Source organism: Balaenoptera musculus, chromosome 2 (assembly GCF_009873245.2).
Source record: "Balaenoptera musculus isolate JJ_BM4_2016_0621 chromosome 2, mBalMus1.pri.v3, whole genome shotgun sequence".
Lineage (NCBI taxonomy): Eukaryota > Metazoa > Chordata > Mammalia > Artiodactyla > Balaenopteridae > Balaenoptera > Balaenoptera musculus.
The window spans coordinates 74578020-74600535 of NC_045786.1; the positions used below are offsets into that span (position 1 = coordinate 74578020).

At 44.9% G+C, this 22516-nt stretch overlaps 1 protein-coding gene and 1 pseudogene across 1 annotated transcript in view; both read left to right on the top strand.

The window, feature by feature from the left end:
- The window catches only part of MYO1E (myosin IE), a 203090-nt gene that overhangs the window by 40099 nt on the left and 140475 nt on the right, over positions 1–22516 (top strand). The gene's annotated exons all lie outside the window — the stretch shown is intronic.
- LOC118891122 lies at positions 689–11022 on the top strand (annotated as a pseudogene).

The window sequence follows — 22516 nt, forward strand, 5'->3', positions numbered from 1 at the left end:
CTGAACTCTCCACAGAGTGTACTGGTTTTTGTTTTTTGGGGTTTTTAAGTAAATTTATTTATTTATTTTTGGCTGAGTTGGGTCTTTGTTGCTGCACGCGGGCTTTCTCTAGTTGCGGCGAGTGGGGGCTACTCTTCATTGTGGTGCGCGGGCTTCTCACTGCGGTGGCTTCTCTTGTTGTGGAGCATGGGCTCTAGGCTTGCGGGCTTCAGTAGTTGTGGCATACGGGCTCAGTAGTTGTGGCACGCGGGCTCAGTAGTTGTGGCGCACGGGCTTAGTTGCTCCGTGGCATGTGGGATCTTCCCGGACCAGGGCTCAAACCTGTGTCCTCTGCATTGGCAGGCGGATTCTTAACCACTGCGCCACCAGGGAAGCCCTGTACTGTTTTTAAGGTAGATGAATGCAAGTATTTGTATAATGCTTACAATGTGCCAATATATAAAGTAGTATTTAGACTAGCTTTCCTTAAAAAAATGTACAAAATGGCATAGGTAAACAGGCATTGAGTTTAGCAGTGCCGAGCGGTGACCTGGGACTGCACTTGTATTGGGTGCGGGGGGACAAGTGGCAGAGCCTTGTCCCCTACAAGGTGGAGGACCAGACTGGGGATTCCTGCTTAGAGCTGTGTGCTCCATGATAAGACTCAAGTGGGAAAATAGCTTCCCCCCAAAAGGGAGACGATACCATCATGGCCATGGTAGCTCCTTCTCCTCCCGAGACTCCATGCAGTAAGCTCCACCCAAGTTCCAGTTCCTAAGGGTGTGTGTAGATGATTGCTGAATCCTGGTGCTGATGACCTTCCTACTCTTTGTCCCCTGAGGATTTCCCTGACTTGCTGTTTTACAAACCGTTTTTACTTCTCTGGGTGGTGGATGGGATCTGGGCCACTCAACCAGTAAGAGTTGGACTCTGAACTGGATGCTTTTGAGTCATTTTCCAGTGTCCTTTCTACTATATTGACGAAGGGAGGAATTTATGTAGCGATCACATCTTTAATTAAAGCATAGCTATAAAGATTGCAAGTAGCAATGCATATTTTTATTATTATTGATCAGTTTTTTGGTTTGTTTTTTTCTTGGCCACACCATGTGGTTTGCAGGATCTTATTTCCCTGACCAGGGATTGAACCCAAGTCCTCGGCAGTGAAAGTGCCGAGTCCTAACCACTGGGCCACCAGGGAATTCCCAGCAGTGCATATTTTAACACAAAAGCAAGGTCCATAGACAAAACCAGAAAGATAAAACCATAAAAATGTAAATCCATTGTGTAGGAGTCAGACTCAGAGTATTATTTAAAAACCAACAGATATCACCAGTTGATGTGACATTGAGAAACATCTTGTGATTTTAAATTGGAAGGTGGGTTCAGGCTGACCACCCAACTAATTCTACTGTGCAATTTTCCAGAGGAAGTGAGAATTATTTGTGTATTGAGAGAAATACATAGCTGTCTGGGTTTTTCTTTTTTCCATATAAGCACTTGATAATGAAAAAATGTACCCAATAGAAGAGGAACCAAACCTTTGAGTTTGATTAGAGTTTGGTCTTTAAAGTATCCAAAACCATTTAGAATGTGTGATGACTCTTTTCTTCCCATTACTTTGAAAGTTCTAATTGTTGTGCTTTGAGAAGATTCTTGATGCCTCCACATTCTGATTCGCTGGACAGCCCTGGTCACAGAGGTCAGAGCTGGAAAGGGCTGTGAGGGTCAATCCATGTCCCCCATTTGACAGACGAGAAGATCAAGGCCAGATACTGAGAGTCCAAAGACCTGCCTAAGCTAATATAGGGTCACGACAGATGCAGTGAAAACAGACACCAAGCTTCCACACTCAGCAGCTTTTTCCCAGCCTTGATCTGTTTAAGAAGCAAATACTTGTTTAATTTTAACTAATTGAATTAATTTATCAAAAAATAAGGAGGAAATGCTAGATTACTTTAAAAAATGACTATTCATATGCTTTCATTTTAAAAAGCTTACAAAGTGATTGGATATGTACATTTTAGTTTTTTTTTTTTTTTTTTTGCCTGTGCCACATGGCATGTGGGATCTTAGTTCCCTGACCAGGGTTCGAACCCGTGCCCCCTGCATTGGAAGTGCAGAGTCTTAACCACTGGACCGCCAGGGAGATCCCAGTTCTTATTTTCTAAAGGATGTATTATTAGATCGCCCTATCATACTCTAGGAAATCCTGAGTTGAAATGATAAATCATCTCCACTAACAATTTATCTCGGAGCTATGTGCTGGTCAGCTGATCTCACACCCTGCTGACTGGTACTCACTACAGGAATTTAAGGCCTTCTGTCAAGCTTTGATCATTTCCACAAAATCCCTGGTTATGTAATTTGGAGTTTTTTGTTTTCTTTTTCCCCTAATAGAAAAGAAAAATTAAATTAGTTTAGATTGTGAAACCCTGCTGAAGGGAAGATAGTTCCCCAGGCTAGAGTCATATCTTTGCAAAAAGCCTTAGAATGCTAAAAATAAAAACAAATTCAACTATTATTTTAAATTTGTAACTTTCAGTTGAGATTCTCCTCAATGCCTTCTTTACTCCCTGATAGAAGTAAGGCCCTTAGGAGTCTTTTAACATCTTTAGGACATAAGACTCCTTCTTACTCCTAAAGTTTACTCAACAGTCTGACCAAAGTAGGTGCAGCACTTGGGCATTCATTCAACCAGTAATTCTGAGGCTCTGCTCTGTGTTGCTTTCTATGTGAGATGCTTAGATAGGAATAAACAGACAGGACACAGCTCTCTCCTACCTGGGCTTCAGGGAGAAGAACATTCACCTTGAACTTGGGGAGCTCTGTGTGTCAGCATCTCTGAGATGCTCCTTCCCCCCCTTTTCTCACCTTGAACCAACCCAGATTCTCCAACTCTCCTGACCGCTCCTCCAAATCTGCCCAATTCCCAAAACGAGACAGCCTGATTTTCTCAAACAAACTATTCTCTCTTATATGACTCAGGATTTAACTGATTTGACCAACACTTACCTATTGTGTGTCCACAGACTAGGGACACTGCTTAGTAAAGGCTGAGTTTTCTAATAGTTTGATGTCATGTACTCTGCCTCGTTGTCCCCATAGATATACGTACTTGTCTGACTTTGTGCCATGTTCTTTGACCTCAGAAAATCTAGTTACCTCACCTTCTCCCATCTAAGCCTTCTTCTGTTTATAATTTGTGGCCAAAGTGGGTCCTGCCCTCTAGGACCGAGGCCACGTGGAAGGATGCCCCACTTCATTCAAATGTACAGGTGAGACAAGGGGGGATTCCCTCCCCCTCCCCTTTAGGTCTTGAACCTCAGATGTCTCTAGGATTCTGTTTTCATCCTGCTCTTGGAAGCTTCCTCTGTCTCCAGGCAGCAAGGAGGGGCTCCTGGGGTCAGAGAAGTCTCCGTGGGCACACAGAAGGCTCTTTGTAGCTCCGAACTCGGAACAGCAGAGCCCTGAAAACTTTAGTAATAATAGAAGGTGACAACCCCCAGATGCTCTTGTGAGCCAGCCAGATCCCAAGTCTGCTACTTTCCCTTAACCTCGAGGCCCCCTACCCCCTTGGGCCCACAGCCCCCACCAGTGCTGATGCAGTGCACACAGCCCTGCTCCGTATCACCCTTAATTCTTGAGTAGGAATTTTAATTCTTGTATTGAAACTGTTTCTTTATGTATCATGTTCAGAAATGACCACATTTCATCAAAACTAAGTCTCCATCTGTTTATTTTTTTAAGAAACTGATGTTTATTGTCTGTCAAACTTATTTCCATTTTCTGTTGCCATTGATATTTTTTCTTTTTTTTTAAACAACTTTTTATTTATTTAATTTTTAGCTGCGTTGGGTCTTCGTTGCTGCTCGCGAGCTTTCTCTAGCTGCGGTGAGCAGGGGCTACTCTTCGTTGCGGCGCGTGGGCTTCTCATTGCGGTGGCTTCTCTTGTTGCGGAGCACGGGCTCTTGGCACGCGGGCTTCAGTAGTTGTGGCTCACGGCATCTAGAGCACAGGCTCAGTAGTTGTGGCGCACGGGCTTAGTTGCTCTGTGGCATGTGGGATCTTCCCGGACCAGGGCTCGAACCCTTGTCTCCTGCATTGGCAGGTGGATTCTTAACCACTGTGCCACCAGGGAAGTCCCTGTTGCCATTGATTTTTAAGGCGCACCATTTAAAATGTATATTTAGGACAGAAAAATGCTGTTAACTAAAAAGAGACATGTCATCAGTTGTAAGATACAGTCTGATTTCAGCAGTGTTAAAATGCAAAAACAAAACATCGTGCTTCCCCCGCTCCCCCTCCCCACCAATGTGCTTCTTAGAATCAATAAAATCTGGGTCAGGACTCTATTAGATTTCACTTTTGCTCTGACAGAGCTACTTAATAGCCAGGTAAGCGGGACAGTTTCAGCCCATCACCGGCTCTCTTGGCTTCCTTATAAACCATGCTAGGTAAGCACTTTGAACTTGAAAAACATTTGACTGTTCTCTCAAATGGTCTGGATTGTTTAACCACAAAAAGCTTGGGCTTTTATGTCTAAAAGTACTGTGGGTTTCTTTTTTCTTTTAATTTCACTTTTCAAAGCTAAAAAATAGCTTGTAAGGTCACAATTGTCAAAACCATTTGTAGGTACCGATACAGCTTCACTGGGACTTCCCTGGTGGTCCAGTGAGTAACACACCACACTCCCAATGCAGGGGGCCTGGGTTCGATCCCTGATCGGGGAACTAGATCCCGCATGCATGCCGCAACTGAGAGCCCACATGCTGCAACTGAGAGCCCACATGCCCCAACGAAGATCCCGTGTGCCGCAACTAAGACCCAGCGCAGCCAGAATAAATAAATAAATATTTTTTTAAAAAGATTTTAGAAAATACAGCTTCACTGTGACAGTTTCTTAAGCTATAAAGCTGGCATTAAGGACACCTACAGTTTACTGCGTGATCTTGGGTAACTTGCCAATTTTTCTCGTCTTTAAAATAGGGATAATAAACTGATATACTTCTCACAACACTTTATCTCAGAGTTTCGTGAGAAATTAGTTGGTGCGTGTAACTCCCATTGTACAGTGCCTGGTAAATAGTAAGTGCTCAATAAGTGTTAGTATTCTTAGTCACTATTCTGGTCAGCTCCTTCTTCTATCCCCTACCTCCCAAACTGGAGTAAAGCAAAAACATCTTAATACTTTTAATTCCTTCATTTCTGTGAATGGCACCACAAGTGTTCCAGTCTCAGAATCCTGAAATACTGATGTCATTTCCTTTTTTTTTTTTTCTTCAGTCTTTCCCTTGATTTCAGTGTCTAATTAGTTATCAAGTCTTCTACCCACCCCTTCCTCTAATTCTCACGACCACTCATTTTGACAATTATAAAAATCTACCACCTGGTTTCCTTGCCTCAGCTTTGTAGGACAGTGTGGTTGTAACAGCAGGGACTTTCATGGTAGCCTCACTTGAGTTCAGAATCTGATTCCACCACTATAGGAGTGAATGGGCATTTTGAGACTTAGGTCCAGTGCCAGTGAAATGGGAATCTGTCTCTTCCAGAGTGATTGTTGGGTAATTTGATAATATTATAAGTCTGAGGAGGTCTGGGTACACCTGAGGCATTCATTAAATGCCAGTTACCCTCCCCCACTCCTCCAGTTCATTCCATGTTCAGTGACTACATGAATTCCTGAATCAATTCTTTAATTACATAGTACCTTGCTTAAGAACCCTCTGTGACTTCCCATTTCCTACTAAGGCATGTCTAAAGTCTTCAGCACGCATGGAACATGGAACAGAGGTTCTCGGGCCAGGCTGGGTGTGCTTGAATCATGGCTCCAGGACTTACTAACAACCTTGGGCAAATTTTGCGACCTCTGCCTCCGAGTTTCTTCATTTGTAGAATGGGAGTGATGCTAATGTTACCTACCTCATAGGGTTATCATAAAGATTGAATTAGTTACCCACGTACAGGACTTGGAAAGGTCCCTGAAGCCAGTTGTCCCAGGCCCTCCCTGATGTCCCACACACTTTCTTTCCTGGCACTTCTCTCATGACTCTTCTTTTGTACTTCTAGGCTCCTCACAAGCCAGACAATTTGTTTTCCCAAAGCTGTGCCTCACTTCTGTCTCCCCTTCTCTTGAAGGTCTGTGTTGCTGCTGTCTTCACAAATTATTTCCTCTGTTGGTTTACCTTGGAGATGGCGAGTTTAGAGTTCGCCCCAAGAATCTGGACTGTGTACATGACTCATATCAGATTAAATTCTCTCATCCCCCTCCTTCCAGGTTTCTTTAGGGAGGAGGATGAGAAGAATATGTCTTACCATACATGACTCTTATCAAACTCTTAGAATTGCTTGTTAGTCTGTCTTTATGCCTCATTGGACTGCAAGTCCCAAGAGGATGAGAAAAGTACCTGTCTTGTTCATCTCCATCTCCCAACTCATAGCAAAGTGTCTGGCACATAATAGGTACTCAATAAATATTTATTGAATAGACGGACGGTGAGCAAGATTGGAAAGTATAACGCCCCTTTTGACGTTTCCAAATTGCAGATATCAGATGCACTGTCTTCTCTGCCTATGGAGGAAACCGCTCCTAGCAAGAACGCAGCTCAATGCTGTAGAATACTCTCGGGCTACTGAGGTTATCTGGGGGGCTTTGCTATTGACAAAGTCATGGAAAGCAAGTTATTAGCATATATGAGTGATCTCTTAATAATATCAGCTTTCACAAGTACTTGAACTGAATCCAGATTTATTTTCCTAGTGTAGTTTCAATTTTTTTTTTTTTTTTGTAGTTTCAATTTTTAATGTGCATTATTTGCTTTGTATGATACCTTCCTTACATAGCACAGTGCTTTCATAGAAATAATGAACCCAGAAAAACTCACATAAATCCTTTGTGAAATGTGCAGTGGAAGGCAATAGAACCAGTATCCAATCTGCACGTGATGAAATGAACTTTGTCATTGAAAGACCAGTTTATTTGGTAGAAAGTGATCAGAAATAAAGTAGGAAGGACAAATGTGGAAAAGCATATGTAATCATTTGGTCTTAATATCAGAATTCTTTCTGGAGCTTATTCACTTCCATTCCATTTCTTTCTTTCTCTAATACTGCTGGAAAGAGAGAGTACTACCCACATTTTTTTGGGGGGGGGGCAGACTCAGGTATAAGTTAATTAACATTTTGGCCTCCAGTCTGGAGAGCAGACCCTGTTCTCTTTGTAATGGGTGCTGTCAAGGAAGCTTTCCAAAGGCATTGGGAAAAAATGGTACCCACTCGACTGTCAGGGATTTTTATGAGGGTCAAGTAGCCTTGGAAAGAATTCAGGCCACAGTGACTTGACTGCTACAAAGAATGCCGCAGCCCTGTGACAGGTTAGATTTGCCATAAACCTGCATTCACTAAATTCTTAAGATAGTGAGAGGTTGTTGCACTGTAGCCCAAGAATTTCTTGTATACTTTTGTTTTTCCTTTTTTTGCAAGCGCAGGTTAGTTAGGTTGCTGCCCTCTCTTTGCTCACTTTCCCTCATGCTGTTCTTGCCCCTTCTCAGAATCACCATAAGCCAAATCACCCTAGGACTTGTTGGTCCTCCATGCATCAAGATACAAAATATTCTTTAGGGCCCACACAGTGTTCCAAAAATGTCTCAGTAACTGATGAGACATGGCTTATTTGTCCTGGGGACGTCTGATTTCATGCTCAAGTTCCACCCTGTGTGAGTTTTTATGCTAAGCCTCAGACAAATGTAATCTTGACTTAAGGTGTGCTCGTTTTATTATTTTTATTAACAGCAGCAGTAGCATTGGAGCATTATTTCCAAAGGCAAAGGATTCAAGGAGGTTGAGGTGATATATGAAGTCATTCAATCTTCCTAACAGCCAATGAAGTTTCATTATCATCTGCATTTGACAGATGAGGAAACTGAGGCATGGAGAGGTTAAGTAATTAGCCAAATGTTTTTCTTGGCAGGTCAGGACTAGATTTTTTTCTAAGGTTCCTTTCAACCCTGAGAGATGCAAATTCTTCTCTGGGTGGAAATGGCACATCAGGTCAAAAATGTAGCAGAAGTGAGGGAGGGAGAGAGAGGTGCAGGGGTGTGTACTAGTTAAAGCTTTGGGGGGACACATGTAACATCCTGGGCTTCCTTACAACATCCAAGGAAGTAAAGGGAGGAGCTATATAGCTTCACGGAGTTGTGAGGGAGACTTTGGATCTTCCTTCAGGTCAGAGGTTACAAACTGCTGACCCCCTAGCCTCCATGGGACCTGAAGATGTGTTTATTTGGCCCATACATTAAAAAAAAAAAAAAAAATTGCGCCAGAGTTTAAAAATCAGATTTCATGTGAAGATCTGAATTTCCAGCTTCACTAGGTAAATCGGATCCGGCAACCTTGAGTCCTCATTTCCTGGGGTGACATTTGGCTGGAGCGGCATAGGGGCTGCCCTCTTCTCCAGACCCTCCAGTCAGCTGAGCTTCCCCACTACCTGCATCAGCCCTTCATTACCTGCCTGGACCCTGTAGGCATTTGCCTTGCAGTCACCCCTCTGGTGCAGGGTTTCTCGCCCTTGATACTGCTGACATTTTGGACCAGGTAATTCTTTGTTGTGAGGGGCTCTCCTGAGTCTTGGGGAATGTTTAGCAGCATCCCCGGGCTCCATCCACTACGTGCCAATAGTACCCCCTCCTCAGTGTGACAACCAAAAACGAATCCAGAGGTTGCCCGGTGCCCGCTGGGGAGTAAAATGGCCTCATGAGAACTACTGGGTTTGTGTCATGAGCCTGAGCCAATGGCAGCTCCACCTCTAAGCGTCTCTGTTATCAGTTTCTGGGCATGAGAATCTGATTGGTCTCACTTGGCTCAGGGGTCTCTTCCTGTGGTCAGGTGGCAAGGTGGCATTGACCATCACGACTGCCACCTCCTGCAGAAAGGGAGCGGGACAGGCAACCCAATAGGTGTCCCATCGTAAGAAGAGGGTTGCAAAAGATGCTATGTGAAAACAAGAGAGAGTCCAGGAGTAACTCTCAATAGCATAACAATCTTAATTTTCCAAAGGATGTTCTTTGTACCTATTCCCTCATTTTATTCTCTCTAGCGTTCTATGAAATAGCCAAGGCACATAGTTTGCCCTTCTAATTCAGCAGATGAGGAAACAGAGAGAAGTAAATGTAGTTGCCTCAGTGCCACTAGATAGAACCCAGGCTTTCTGGAGCCCCACTGCCCCTCCGGTTACCCCTGAAATGGCAGCCCTCTGTAACACAGCACCCTGTCTACTCGAGGAAGATTGAGGGAGAAGAGCAAAGCCAGCGGTCAGCAGACAGCCCAACCCTGAAAACATGAACGATTCAGTCACTCATGTCTGCAGAGCAGGTTTTGTTGGCAGGAGGCCACCCTGTCTAAGTCCTGCTCCAGTCCGTCTGGGTGTAACCCAGCCATTATGGTCTCTCCGGTTTCACATGCACAGGAACAATTAAGTCATTCTCATAATTTCATGTGGTACAGAAAGTTCCAAGCCAAAAATACCATCCTTGCTTCCTACTTTTAGACTTCCAGGGAACTTCCCCCTCCTTCCCTCCCTACGATTCACTTTGATTCCTTCTATTTTTCTCTTCTTGAATGCATTGCCCAGACACAGAGTCCTAGTTTACTTAACGAGGAGCTGTAGACCCAACACAAATCAAAACAAACCCAACCTCCATTTGGCAGGAGTGGTGAAAATAGGGAATTGACAGCGGCCCTCAAGTACAGAAGGTTAAAACACAAAAGAGTGTGCAGATCTCATCTCCAGTGTATGGAAATAAGAGGACTGGTCACCAGATGATCACAGAAGGATGGTGGGATGACAAGGGAAGCAGTTGTGTCTAGTATATTCCTATTATTATTTCTGGGTCCTAAGTAACCACGGTCACATCACTTTCTTTATCTTCAGTATATAAAACTTCCTGTCCCATAGGACTGTCACATCAGTCCTGTGTTGCTTCCTTAAATAATTAATTTTTTTAGATCTTTCTCAGATGTTATATTAACAGTAACTTCCCGACAGACAACTGATTTGGTCTGTGTGCACACACACACTCACGTGTGCACACACTGTCTCTGCCTCGGTGCTGGGTACATGTTGCTGGACCATCATGTAGCTTATATCAAGAACGAAATGAATTCCAGTTAGAGATGATTTGAAAGTTTCTTCTGTAGGAGTAGATATTACAAGCTTATTTGTAACATGTCTTCTCCTTAGAGCAGTGGTTCTCAAAAACTTTAGCCTGCGTCAGCATCACTTGGAGAGTTCATAAAAACACCAATTGCTGGTCCCACTCTCACCCCCAGAGCATCTCATTCAGTAGGTCTGGGGTGGCGCCAGGACTTTGATTTCTAATAAGTTTCCAGGTGTTGCTGATGTTGCTGTCTGGAGGCTCCTTCTGTGAACTAAACTAATCAAGAATGGTGCTTTGACTTTCTTTGGTCGTCCCGAATCCGGGTTCATCCGACACCAGCTGCCTCTACTGTGCCACCTAAGTTCGACCCCAACGAGATCCAAGTCGTGTAGCTGAGGTGCACTGGTGGGGAAGTTGGTGCCACGTCTGCCCTGTCCCCCAAGATCGGCCCCCTGGGCCTGTCTCCAAAAAACGTTGGTGATGACATCGCCAAGGCAACTGGTGATTGGAAGGGTATGAGGGTTACGGTGAAACTGACCATTCAGAACAGACAGGCCCAGATTGAGGTGGTATCTTCTGCCTCTGCCCTGATCATCAAAGCCCTCAAGGAACCGCCAAGAGACGAAAAGAAGCAGAAAAACGTTAAACACAGTGGAAACATCACTTTTGATGAGATTATCCACATTGCCTGACAGATGCGGCATCGATCTTTAGCTAGAGAACTCTCTGGAACCATTAAAGAGATCCTGGGGACCACCCAGTCTGTGGGCTGCAGTGTCCATGGCCGCCACCCTGACGACATCATAGATGACATCAACAGTGGTGCAGTGGAATGCCCAGCTAGTTAAGAACTGCAAAGAAAAATAATAAAGGGTTATTTGACAACCAACGGGGGGAAAAATGGTGCTTTGGGGAATTCCTTGGTGGTCCAGTGGTTAGGACTTGGCTCTTTCACTGCCGAGGGCCTGGGTTCGATCCCTGGTTAGGGAACTGAGATCCCGCAAGCCTCGCAGTACGGCCAAAAAAATACATGAATAAAAAAAAATAAAAGCATCACAGTAGCATCCTACAGATCAATTAATAATTCCAAAGGTAAAATGTATCTTTGAAAAAAAAAAAAAAAAGAATGGTGCTTTGAGCACTAGGTGTCCCTAGCAGTAGTGATGACTTGCTTCTTCTGCTTCCGGGCCTTATTTGTGTTGTCCCTGGAAAGCCCCCCTCCTCCGATTGGCCAACCAAATCCTCTGCATCTGCCAGGCCCAGCCTAAGTTCCCATTCCTCCACCTACTCTTTCCTGACTACTGCGCTTCACACTTGGCACTTCCCTTCTCTGAACTCTTCCAGTTTTTGGAATAAGCCATAGAATTGACCCTGCTGCCTGCCTCATGAGCATGTTGCACGTTAGTCCTTTCCCCATCGAGACCGAACACATTTGATGAGTGAACGCGACTATGCCTCATATACTCTTCTGTGTGTCCCTGCACCTTGCACAGGGCTAAGCACATTGTAGATGACTCAGTAACTTACTGATTGGTGAACGCTCAACGTGAATTCAGAGAGGAAATAGAATGCTGCATATACGACCAACTGATACTGCCTGATAAACCCACCAAGTTTTGCTTCTGATATGGTAAGCCCTGTGACTTCTGTCCTCAAAGCCACAGATCCTTCTGCCTGATTCAGTACTGCCTGGACTTTGGTCTTGAGAGAAAGGATGTTATGGGCTGGTTCCGGCTGGTGGACACCCAAGATGGTTGTCATCGCCGTGCCTGTTGTCAACTGTGCGTGAGAGTCAGTCCCTGGGCTCCAGGGCAGTGTGATGGCTGGAGGTCAGCGTGCAAGGAGAAACATCGAGAGGAGGGAATGATGGTGATGTGCTGGAGAAATGGGTTGGGACCAGATTCTGAAGGCTTTATATGGCTATTAGGGGCTTGGAGTTTGTCCTATAGAAAATGGAGGGGTTTTTTTTTTTAACAAAAAAGGGAATGAGGTAATCAGGTTTGTTCTTTGGAACCATAATGTGGAGGCCCCTGGCTTCTTATGGAGAAGGTAAGAAACTAGCAGAGGCAAACATGTGAAGTAGAGTTGTTTTGATTTGAAGGCTTCTTTCTTGATGGTCAACTCTTCCCACCTTTCTTTAGATACTCTTAGTTTCCTAGGGCTGCTGTAACAGATTATCAAAAACTGGGTGGCCTAAGACAACAGAAGCTTCCTCTCCCACTTTCGGAGGCTAGAATCCAAATTTGGTCAGATCATGCTCTCCCTGAAGGCTCTAGGGGAGGATCTGTTCCCTCACTCCAATCTCTGCCTTTGTCGTCACATGGCCTTCTCGCTGTGTCTCTGTCTCTTCTCCTCTTCTTATAAGGACATCAGTCATACTGGATTAAGTCCCACCTAGTGACCTCCTTTAAACGTGATTACATCTACAAAAACCCTTTTTCCAAGTCAGGTCACATTACAAGTACTGGGGGTTAGGACTTTAACATACCCTGTTTTTGGAGGGGGACACAGTTCAACCCACAGCAGACACTTATTTGCTACATCTTATTGCTTTAGGGCTCAAGGAAGCCGTGGGCTTGCTGCTGTAACGGGCCCACTAGTTAACTCACCTGTGTAATGTGCTCTCGGGGAGGGTTAGGAAACTGCCGCCATCTCCAGTAATACCAGTAGCTCACTTAAGTAATCATGCAGGGTGGGTACACAGGACCAAGCAGCAGCAGGTGGGGAACTGACCGAAAAGAGCAGTTCGGGTGCTCTTGCAGGTGAGAAATCGTGAGACCTCGAGTAAGTTGTGGCTGTGAGAATAGACAGGAGCGGGCAGAGTGGAGGAAGAGGTCTGAGGTAGAACCAGTAGGATTGGATGTCGGGGGAGGAGACACTCAAGGCTTGTTATCAGCCTGTTGGAAGATGTGAGAGTGAGTGTATGTGTACAGGGATGTAATATCTATCTGTGTATTATATATGTATGTGTTATTTTGGGCGGGAAGATAAACAAGGCCTTAGAGACAAGTTTTTCTTTCTTTGTCTCTCATCAATTAACTCAAAAGATGCTTTATTGTGCTGGAAAGGAGAGTAATAAACTGGAAATGATATGGAAGAAAGTGAAGAGCAACCTTGGACATCCATGGGGATTAAAGATATTTTTAAAGGAAAAATGGGGAAAAAAGAAAATTTTGGCCCACAGCCTTCTGAGAAGGTTCCTCTAAATGGTGTGTAGTTGTCTCAGGGCATGGCATCCACTCACCTAAGTGGACTTTTTTTTTTTTTAATTTATTTATTTTTATTTTTGGCTGCATTGGGTCTTTGTTGCTGCGTGCGGGCTTTCTCTAGTTGCGCTGAGCGGGGGCTACTCTTTGTTGTGGTGCTTGGGTTTCTCATTGCAGTGGCTTCTCTTGTTGCTGAGCACGGGCTCTAGGCGCGCGGGCTCAGTAGTTGTGGCTCGCGGCTTTAGAGCGCAGGCTCGGTAGTTGTGGCGCACGGGCTTAGTTGCTCCATGGCATGTGGGATCCTCCCGGACCAGGGCTCGAACCCGTGTCTCCTGCGTTGGCAGGCGGATTCTTAACCACTGCGCCACCAGGGAAGCCCTAAGTGGACTTCTGACACAGCCCTCCAGGCCCTTCATTCAGGTCCGTTCCAGGCCACCCCCCAGGCTGAGACTGGGCCACTGGCTGACCTCGAGGGAGACTCACATGTTCTTTGTGAACATAAGCTGCCAGGTCCTGGCATCATCCTCATAATGTTCTCTTCACCCTTTAGTAGCTGGCTTTTGCATCTATTATCTCATTTGGTTTTCACAACCTTGGAACAATGGAAAATCCCATGACAGGGCAGAAGAACTGAATTTCAGTCCTTTCGGTTTTTTTTCTGGGAGTGGGGGTTAGTGTTTGCACAAGACACTCAGCTTCTCAAAGCTCCGTTTTCTCATCAGCAGTGAACCAACAACCCCGTTCTTGTAGGATCGTTGTGAGGATGAACGTCAGACAATGTATGTACAGTGCCTGGCTCAGAGCTCGTGCACAATACATACTCATTCCCTTTCCCCTCCTTTTCCATCTTCTTTCTCTTTCTTCTTCCAGGTTTTCTGACCCTTGGGGCCAGAGCTCTTTGCCATTCTATCCCACTGGAAATAAAACATAAATAAATGTAAAAATAGAGAAATTATAAACAAATTCCTGTAGAGGGTTTGTTTTAAACTCACTGGAATCAACGATAAATTGCATACTCATCCAAAGGGCTAGATTAGGGGTTTGGGAGTAATCGAAGCAAACCCTGAGAGTGAAGGCGAGAAGGAAATGTCAGAATTATAATCGGGATGAACGTAGATCTAATTTGAGAGAGAGAGTCTGCTGCTATCTCTGTCCCTTTCCCACTCTGGTCAGTCCCAGCTGCTGTTATCTGCTTGTTCTTCCAATTGAAAGCAACTCTGCAGAACCTCATCCTTCTGGCACCCAAGGTATTAATGCAGTTGCTGGCGGATCTGGTTGGCTAACCAGGCTCAAGTGCTACCCAAGGTGCTGGAGCGTGGCCACCACCCAGGTCATCATGGCAGCACCCCTGGGCGATGTCCACTTGGACTTAGTTTCACTCTGAAGTTAGAAAGCAGTGGCCTGCATTTCCAGCTACATAAAACTGCAAATGATGATCTAGTCAGGCCTGCCCCTTCAACCTTCTGTCCCTGTGCTCTCCTGTGTTTCCCTGACAGCAGTGCTTTCCCAGTGCCCTTCTACTTGCTCACATCCCGTCCTCAAATCCCTGATCAGAGGTTCCGTGTCAGAATCCCTCCCACAGAGATGTTAGCTCAAGGTGCATAGATACAGGTACCAGAAAGCTTGCTGCCACGTTGCTCGTAACTCAAAGGGCCATCCACGGGGATTTTTGGATGGATGGCTTCTTGAGCAAGTAACTCACCCTCTCAGAACTTGTAGCTCCTTGTTTGTTACACGTAAATTACTAATATCCAGCCTGACTAACTATGAGATGATGAGTATGAAAGCACTTTCTAAATTGCAAATGGTTTTACAAATGTGAGGGATACGATGAATCAACAGTGAAAACAGTCCTTTGAGGCCTTTTACAAACAAAGGCATTTTTATATATTTAAAATCTTGCCACTCACAAATTTAATATTTGAGGTTTTGCCGACCTGGGGAGCAGTCACATAGCAGTTTGCAGTTTCACTGAGGTGTATATATTTTCGTCCCTCCATAAACGTGAATATCTCCCAGGAGGATGAGAAGTGAATAGATGAAGTAGTAGAAGTTAAAATAAGATTACATTACAGAGTCTTTAAAGGTTCACTAAAACAGATACCTGTGCAGTATCTTTTATGCCCCTATCAAAGGGCTGTGGTTTACTGGGAGTGAGACAAAAAGGCAAAAATTAGAAATATGCTGTGTAATTAGGTAAGCCATAAATATACTCATAAAACAATTAGTAAGCATAGCAACAACAAAAAAAGCATACCAATATACACCATTATTATAAACAGATTCTGTAGCCTGGCGCTCTAGAAGAACTTCTGGAATTAAGTTTAATTTTTTTTTTTTTTTTTAAGTTTAATTTTATTACATTTAAATGGGGGGGAAAAAGTCCCACCCGAGACTATGCAGATGCAGTTACGAGTGGGCTTTATTGTTTGTTACGGGTGTGAGTGTTTATTTCTCTCCCATTTAACATTCTGGATGCAGACAGTGCAGGGTTGGTGTGGAGCCCTGCAGCTGTCTGGGGTGCAGGCTCCCTTCCATTTCTGCTCTGCCACCCCCAGGGTGTGGCACTGGTCCTTCTGGGCTATGACCACCACCTGCCAATTTGGAGCAAGGGGGGTAAGGGGGTCACGCCCCCTCCCTTCTTTATGACGCGTCCTAGGACTTGCACACACCCCTTCCACTTCCGTCACCTGGCCACACCTAGATGCACAAGAATCTGGGAATGAATTCTTTATTGTGAGTAGCTATGTGCCCAACTAAAAGCCAGAGATTGTGTCACTCAAGGAAGGGAAGCACAGGCGTTGGGGAGCAACGCGCAGGTGTTCCCACCTTTCAGCCTCCTGTCTGCCCAGGAGCTGATGGCTTATAAGGGAGGAAGAGAGACAAGTCAGTGCAAGAAGATTGTGACTCAAGGCTTATCCAATCTGTCAGGGAGTTCCTGGGGCAGTTTAGTGCTGATGATATTTTTGGTTTCGCTAAGGAAAGGTTTCGTTTGAATTAAATTATTATTGAATGACCTTTTTAACTTTCTGTTCGATGTGAAGGCTGCTCAGAGGCAGCTGTTTGAGAATGAAGAAGCAAGTGCTGACCTCCTCTGGCCTGACACAACTAGACCTCGGTGTTGTTGCAGCCGGCCTGGCGCTCACACCCCTGGCCCCAGACAAGGTCCCTCTGAAACCATGGTCAAGTGAGGCCAAGCAAGTCCACAGCGGAATTTGATCTAAGCACAGACTAAAACAGAGTTCCCGTACAACCCACGATACCCACCAGACGTCTTCTCCCCCGCTAGTAGGAGTAGCCACTGCTTCTTTACCATTTTATGGTCCTGTCTGTCCTCCAGTCAGAGCTCCCTGTAGATAACATTTATTGAGATACTCAGTCATAGAATTGCCACGCTTTCTGACAGTGCCCAATCTAGAGCAAACCCTTGTTTCCTTAGACCTCCCTAAAAACCACCCAACCAAAGCCGATGCCTGGAATAGGTTCTGTGGAAGGGGTGATACTGTCCTGTACATTTAGAAAATCTGTGTTCATTTAAAGGAGACTTGACTGCAACCTGGGGCCAGTTTCTTAACCTCTGAAAGCTTCAGTTTCCTGATCTATAAACTGAGGATAGTAATATCAACTTCACAAGCCTGTGAAGATGCTTTCTAAAATTACAGAGCACATTACAAATCTAAGGAAGGCATTTAATGACGAATTTTATTTTTCTAAAATTCTATTTGAGCCAAGGTCAATGAATAGCTCAGTTTATAACTTAATTTACATGAGTAAGTAATTTTGCATTCATAGTCACCACTTATCTGTACTTACGAACTGGGAGCTGGATTCCTTGCCATTTCTACCCAAACCAGGGCCGTTTCAACAGGGCCCTCTTGAGAGGAAAGCTTGTCTGAAAAGAAGATAACAACTGTCATTTGAGTAGAGAAAATGAGAAAGGCAAAAGTCACATTATGATTTATTTTGTGTCATACCTAAGTAGTTAGAAGATAGCCCCCCTTTTTTTTTTTAACTTTTTTTTTTTTTTTAAATTACACTATACTAGGTGTGCTTTATTTTATTTTATTAATGGCTGTGTTGGATCTTCGTTTCTGTGCGAGGGCTTTCTCTAGTTGTGGCAAACGGGGGCCGCTCTTCATCACGGTGCGCGGGCCTCTCACTATCGCGGCCTCCCCCGTTGCGGAGCGCAGGCTCAGTAATTGTGGCTCACGGGCCCATTTGCTCCGTGGCATGTGGGATCTTCCCAGACCAGGGCTCGAACCCATGTCCCCTGCATTGGCAAGCAGACTCTCAACCACTGTGCCACCAGGGAAGCCCAATAGCCCCTTTTTAAAAAAGAAAATTATTATTTATTTTTGGCTGCGTTGGGTCTTCGCTGCTGTGCACAGGCTTTCTCTAGTTGCAGTGAACGGGGGCTACTCTTCATTGCAGTGCATGGGCTTCTCATTGCAGTGGCTTCTCTTGTTGCGGAGCACGGGCTCTAAGCGTGCAGGCTTCAGTAGTTGTGGCCTGTGGGCTCAGTAGTTGTGGCTCGCAGGCTCAGTAGTTGTGGTGCACGGCCTTAGTTGCTCTGCGGCATGTGGGATCTTCCCGGACCAGGGCTCGAACCCGTGTCCCCTGCATTAGCAGGCGGATTCTTAACCACTGCGCCACCAGGGAAGTCCCAGCCCTTTCTCTTAACAGCCCTTGTAAAATTTTCACTGGGCTTCAGAAGTCTAAAGGAAAACTCTAGAACTAAGACATATTTCAGCTCACTATTTCTCAGGGTCACTATCACCCCAGTTTTGTGAAGAGATGAAAAGAGGCTACCCGAAGCAGTGGAGTAAGAATCCACTCTGCCTTTTGCTTTATATGTGACCTTGGCCAAGTACCTGACCATTACTTTCCTCATTTAGAAAATGGAAATAGAGATGCTTGCCTTACAACTGCAGTTGTCTCTTGGTATTCTTGGGGGACTGGTTCCAGGACCTCTGCAGATACCAATATCCTCTGATGCTCAAGTTCCTTTATTTAAAATAGCATAGTATTTGCATATAACCTAGCACATCCTCCCATGTACTTTAAATCATCTTTAGATTACTTATAATACCTAGTACAGTGTAAACGCTATGTAAATAGATGCCAGCATGTGGCAAATTCAAGTTTGCTTTTTGGGACTTTCTGGAATTTTTTTTCCCCAAAATTTTTGATCTGCAGCTGGTTGAATCTGTAGATGTGCAATCCGCGGATATGGAGGACTGACTGGACTTCAGCCATCACTCCAATAGGATAATGTATGTGACAGCTCTTAGCTGTGAAGTGCCATATATTCAGGAAAGGAACCGTTATATTCCTGGTGGTCGCATTTTATTGGGAGAGAGCCTACAGGGCTGCTTTAGTATAACAGGCTGTGTTAGAGTGCTGACTTTGTGCCAGTTGCGTGTATGACACATTGTGCCACCACTCTTGCAAGGTCTGTAGAGGGCCAAATTAAAGGAGATGTTTGTGCCTCGGTGCCAGTACTTGGAGACGTAACCCAGCTGTGGGTTACACTGCTTACTCCAAGGGGAAATCTAGAAGGCACCGTAGCCTCTCGCTTTTGTGTTTCAGACAATGGATTTCATCAAGTTGGCAGCTGATTCTACCAGTCAGATTTAGACTTGATTGGAATCTGAAATTGAAGGCTTTCTTTGCAGCATGGAGCTTACCTGTTAAGCTGGTTTCTAGAAAAACCAAGCAGGGTGTCACATTTTCTTTTATGTGTGAACCAGTTAATATGGTAGGTAGCTTGGGGTGATGTTAAGGGCTAGTCTCACCAGACAACTGCTGAGAGCATTTCCTTTCTCCACCCTAGAGGTGCGCTAGGCTAGCAGACTAAAGTCATAGGTGCCCTGGCCACAATGTCATTTTCTCTTGGGCAGAAGTGGAGATTACCTTGACCGGTCCTTATCTTCCAACACCATTTTTATAAATTTATTTATTTATTTATTTTTGGCTGTGTTGGGTCTTCGTTTCTACGCGAGGGCTTTCTCTAGTTGCGGCGAGCGGGGGCCACTCTTCATCGCGGTGCGCGGGCCTCTCACTATCGCGGCCTCTCCTGTTGCGGAGCACAGGCTCCAGACGCGCAGGCTCAGTAGTTGTGGCTCACGGGCCCGGTTGCTCCGCGGCATATGGGATCTTCCCAGACCAGGGCTCGAACCCGTGTCCCCCGCATTGGCAGGCAGACTCCCAACCACTGCACCACCAGGGAAGCCCCCAACACCATTTTTATATTTGAATTGACAGAAGTCTTATTTGCCTTCAATACCTTATCTTTATATATGTATAGACCTTGTATATTCAGTTTATAATGCACTTTACATCTCATTGTTCTTTTATAAATTTAATAAGATCAATCAAGCCCAAGCCCCGAGGGGTGCCAAGCACTGTGCTAGGTGGACTCTGGAGATTCAGAGAAAAGGGGACAGATTTCCCTGTCCACATGGCACTCACAGTCAAGTCAGAGAATCAGTTGTATTTACATCTAATTAATGTCAAGACAGCATGTCAAACCCAGCCATCGAGATGGGGCCCAGGTTTAGCACATTTCTCTTAATGGTCCTATGAGTTTGGTTGTGACACTCTTTTCATGGATGAGGAAAGTGAGCCCAAGTGGCCTTAAGTGGCTTCTGTGGTCGCCCAGCTAAAGTGGTCTGACTTGTAAGCACTGGCCTTTTCCACCCCTACACACTACCCTGCTGCTCTTGCCTTGTCAGCGTGCTTTCATAGCATGCTGCCGTATCACGGTGGCAGATTAATGTCTCTGTTAATCATATAGAAGTTATATTTTGGGTTGACTGCTCTCTCCAGACATTTAGGATAAGCGCCTTAGTTATCTGGATACCTCCTAAATCTTACTTCACTAGCTAACTGATCTCATTGGCTGATGGTTTCTGTTCCCTTCAAGGTGTACTGTTTCTAACCTTTTCCTGCTTCACCTTTCCCCACATCCATGCTCATCCTGCCCAGGACCTGCCTGAGGTTTGAGCCAGATCCCATCCTCATTCCCTCCAGTGGAAGCATTACCCTTTTTTAGGTGTTCTTTGCACTTTTTTAGGAACAGGTTTGAGGATGGGGGGAAGGTACATTTTGCAAAGTATTCATAATTAGTGTGAGGGTGTAAATTCGGAGAAGTTAATCAATTAAATGGTATCCCTGATTCTCTCTCTTTTTTATTTTTAAAATTTATTTATTTTATTTATTTATTTTTGGCTGTGTTGGGTCTTTGTTGCTGCGCGCGGGCTTTCTCTAGTTGGGGTGAGCGGGGGCTACTCTTCGTTGCGGTGCGTGGGCTTCTCACTGCGGTGGCTTCTCTTGTTACGGAGCACGGACTCTAGGTGCGTGGGCTGCAGCAGTTGTGGCTCATGGGCTCTAGAGCACAGGCTCAGTAGTTGTGGCACACGGGCTTAGTTGCTCCGCGGCATGTGGGATCTTCCCGGACCAGGGCTTGAACCCGTGTCCCCTGCATTGGCAGGTGGATTCTTAACCACCGCGCCACCAGGGAAGCCCTTGATTCTCTCTTGATGTTATCACAGTAACTCATTTATATGGCACCAGTTTACAAAGGACTTCCTGTCTTTTATCTCACTGATCCCTCACTAACAACCCTGAGAGGGTGGGAACAAGGGAGTTGAAGTAAATCCCCCAGGCCACCCAGCCAGTAAGTGGCAGAAGAGGAAATGTGAGTCCGTTCTTCCAGCTCCCAGTCCTGGGCTTTTGCTCTCTGCCAAGTCACGGCAGAATATGGACTTAGTGCTGATAAAGTTGGCTCCAGTGCTGAGAGTGGTCGTTACTCACTTTATTCCTTCCAGCATCCAAGAGAATCTTCTCAATTATAAATGATAGCCTCCAGCATTAGCCCTGAAGACACCACTGAGGGTCCCAAGTGCTTTCACCCAATTTCCAGGCTCCTGTTAAATCTCTGAGGGGCATGAGTGCATCACAAATGAAGGGTAGCCTTCAAGATTGCAGCCGAGGGGGATAAGATTTCCTAGGAACGAGGACATTTCAGAGGAAAGAGAAGCTAAACTCTAGTGACTGCCAAGTTGTCATAATATAAACGGGGAACTTATTTTTAAGTGCTCAAATGTCCATATACATAGTAATTTGGAGTTCACATTTTCCTCCAAAGAGAATGCTTCCTGGGCTGTTGTGTACATTAACTAATGTAGGTCCTTAATTGAGGATATATATATATATATGCATATATACACACACATATATATGTGTGTGTGTGTATGTGTGTGTGTGTGTGTGTATATATATATATATATATTTGGCCGCGCTGCCCATGGCATGTGGAATCTTAGTTCCCCCACCAGGGATCAAACCTGCGTCCCCTGCATTGGAAGCGCAGAGTCTTAATCACTGGACCGCCAGGGAAGTCCCAAGGAGACATTTTAAACAAATTCTGAGGATTTATATGCCGTCACTGCTAAAATGTAAAGAGGAAAAAAAAAAGTATAAAATAAGCCCTCTCAAAGAGTTTGTTATTTCTATTACTCTTGTTATGATTATGATTTTATCATTTGAATGTTCCTTTAGAGTTAGTCTATGAGACCTTCAAAGCAGCCTACCCACATTCTTCATAACCATACCTCCAACCCAAGGTGAGCATTTTTGGAATTTCTTTTTAAATTAGAACCCTGGAAGGCTTCTAGCTAGTAAGCCATCATGGGTTTCTAGATCTGCCAACTAGCTTATTGTCTTCAACCAGCGTCAACTTCCTTTTACATCATGTGACCCACTTCCAGATTTTAAAAACTGTGACAGCATCAGAGGTAGATTCACTTCCTCCTGTGATTAAGTCAGAGAGAGGGGTGGGTGGGAAGGATGGGTGAGTGAGAGTGGTGGTGGGGACTGTTAAATGGTTTAAACTTTTGGTAGTGTCTTTTGCCAGTAAAGAGTTAGGAAAGGGGATGGCCTTCAATGTGGGCAGGGTGGCCAGAGCCCTGAGAACAGGAAAGCCCCGTCCACCCTCAGCCTTTCTCCAAGGACTGGTCTTGTCAGACCTACTGGTTGGGAAGAGCTGCCCTAGATTATCTAGGAGAGATTCAAGGGGACCCAAAGCCCAGGCATTTAACAGTGCTTTACCTGATGATAAATTATAATGTAGCTAATTGATCTGTAGGAAACAGTTGCTCAAATGCCTTTTCAGCT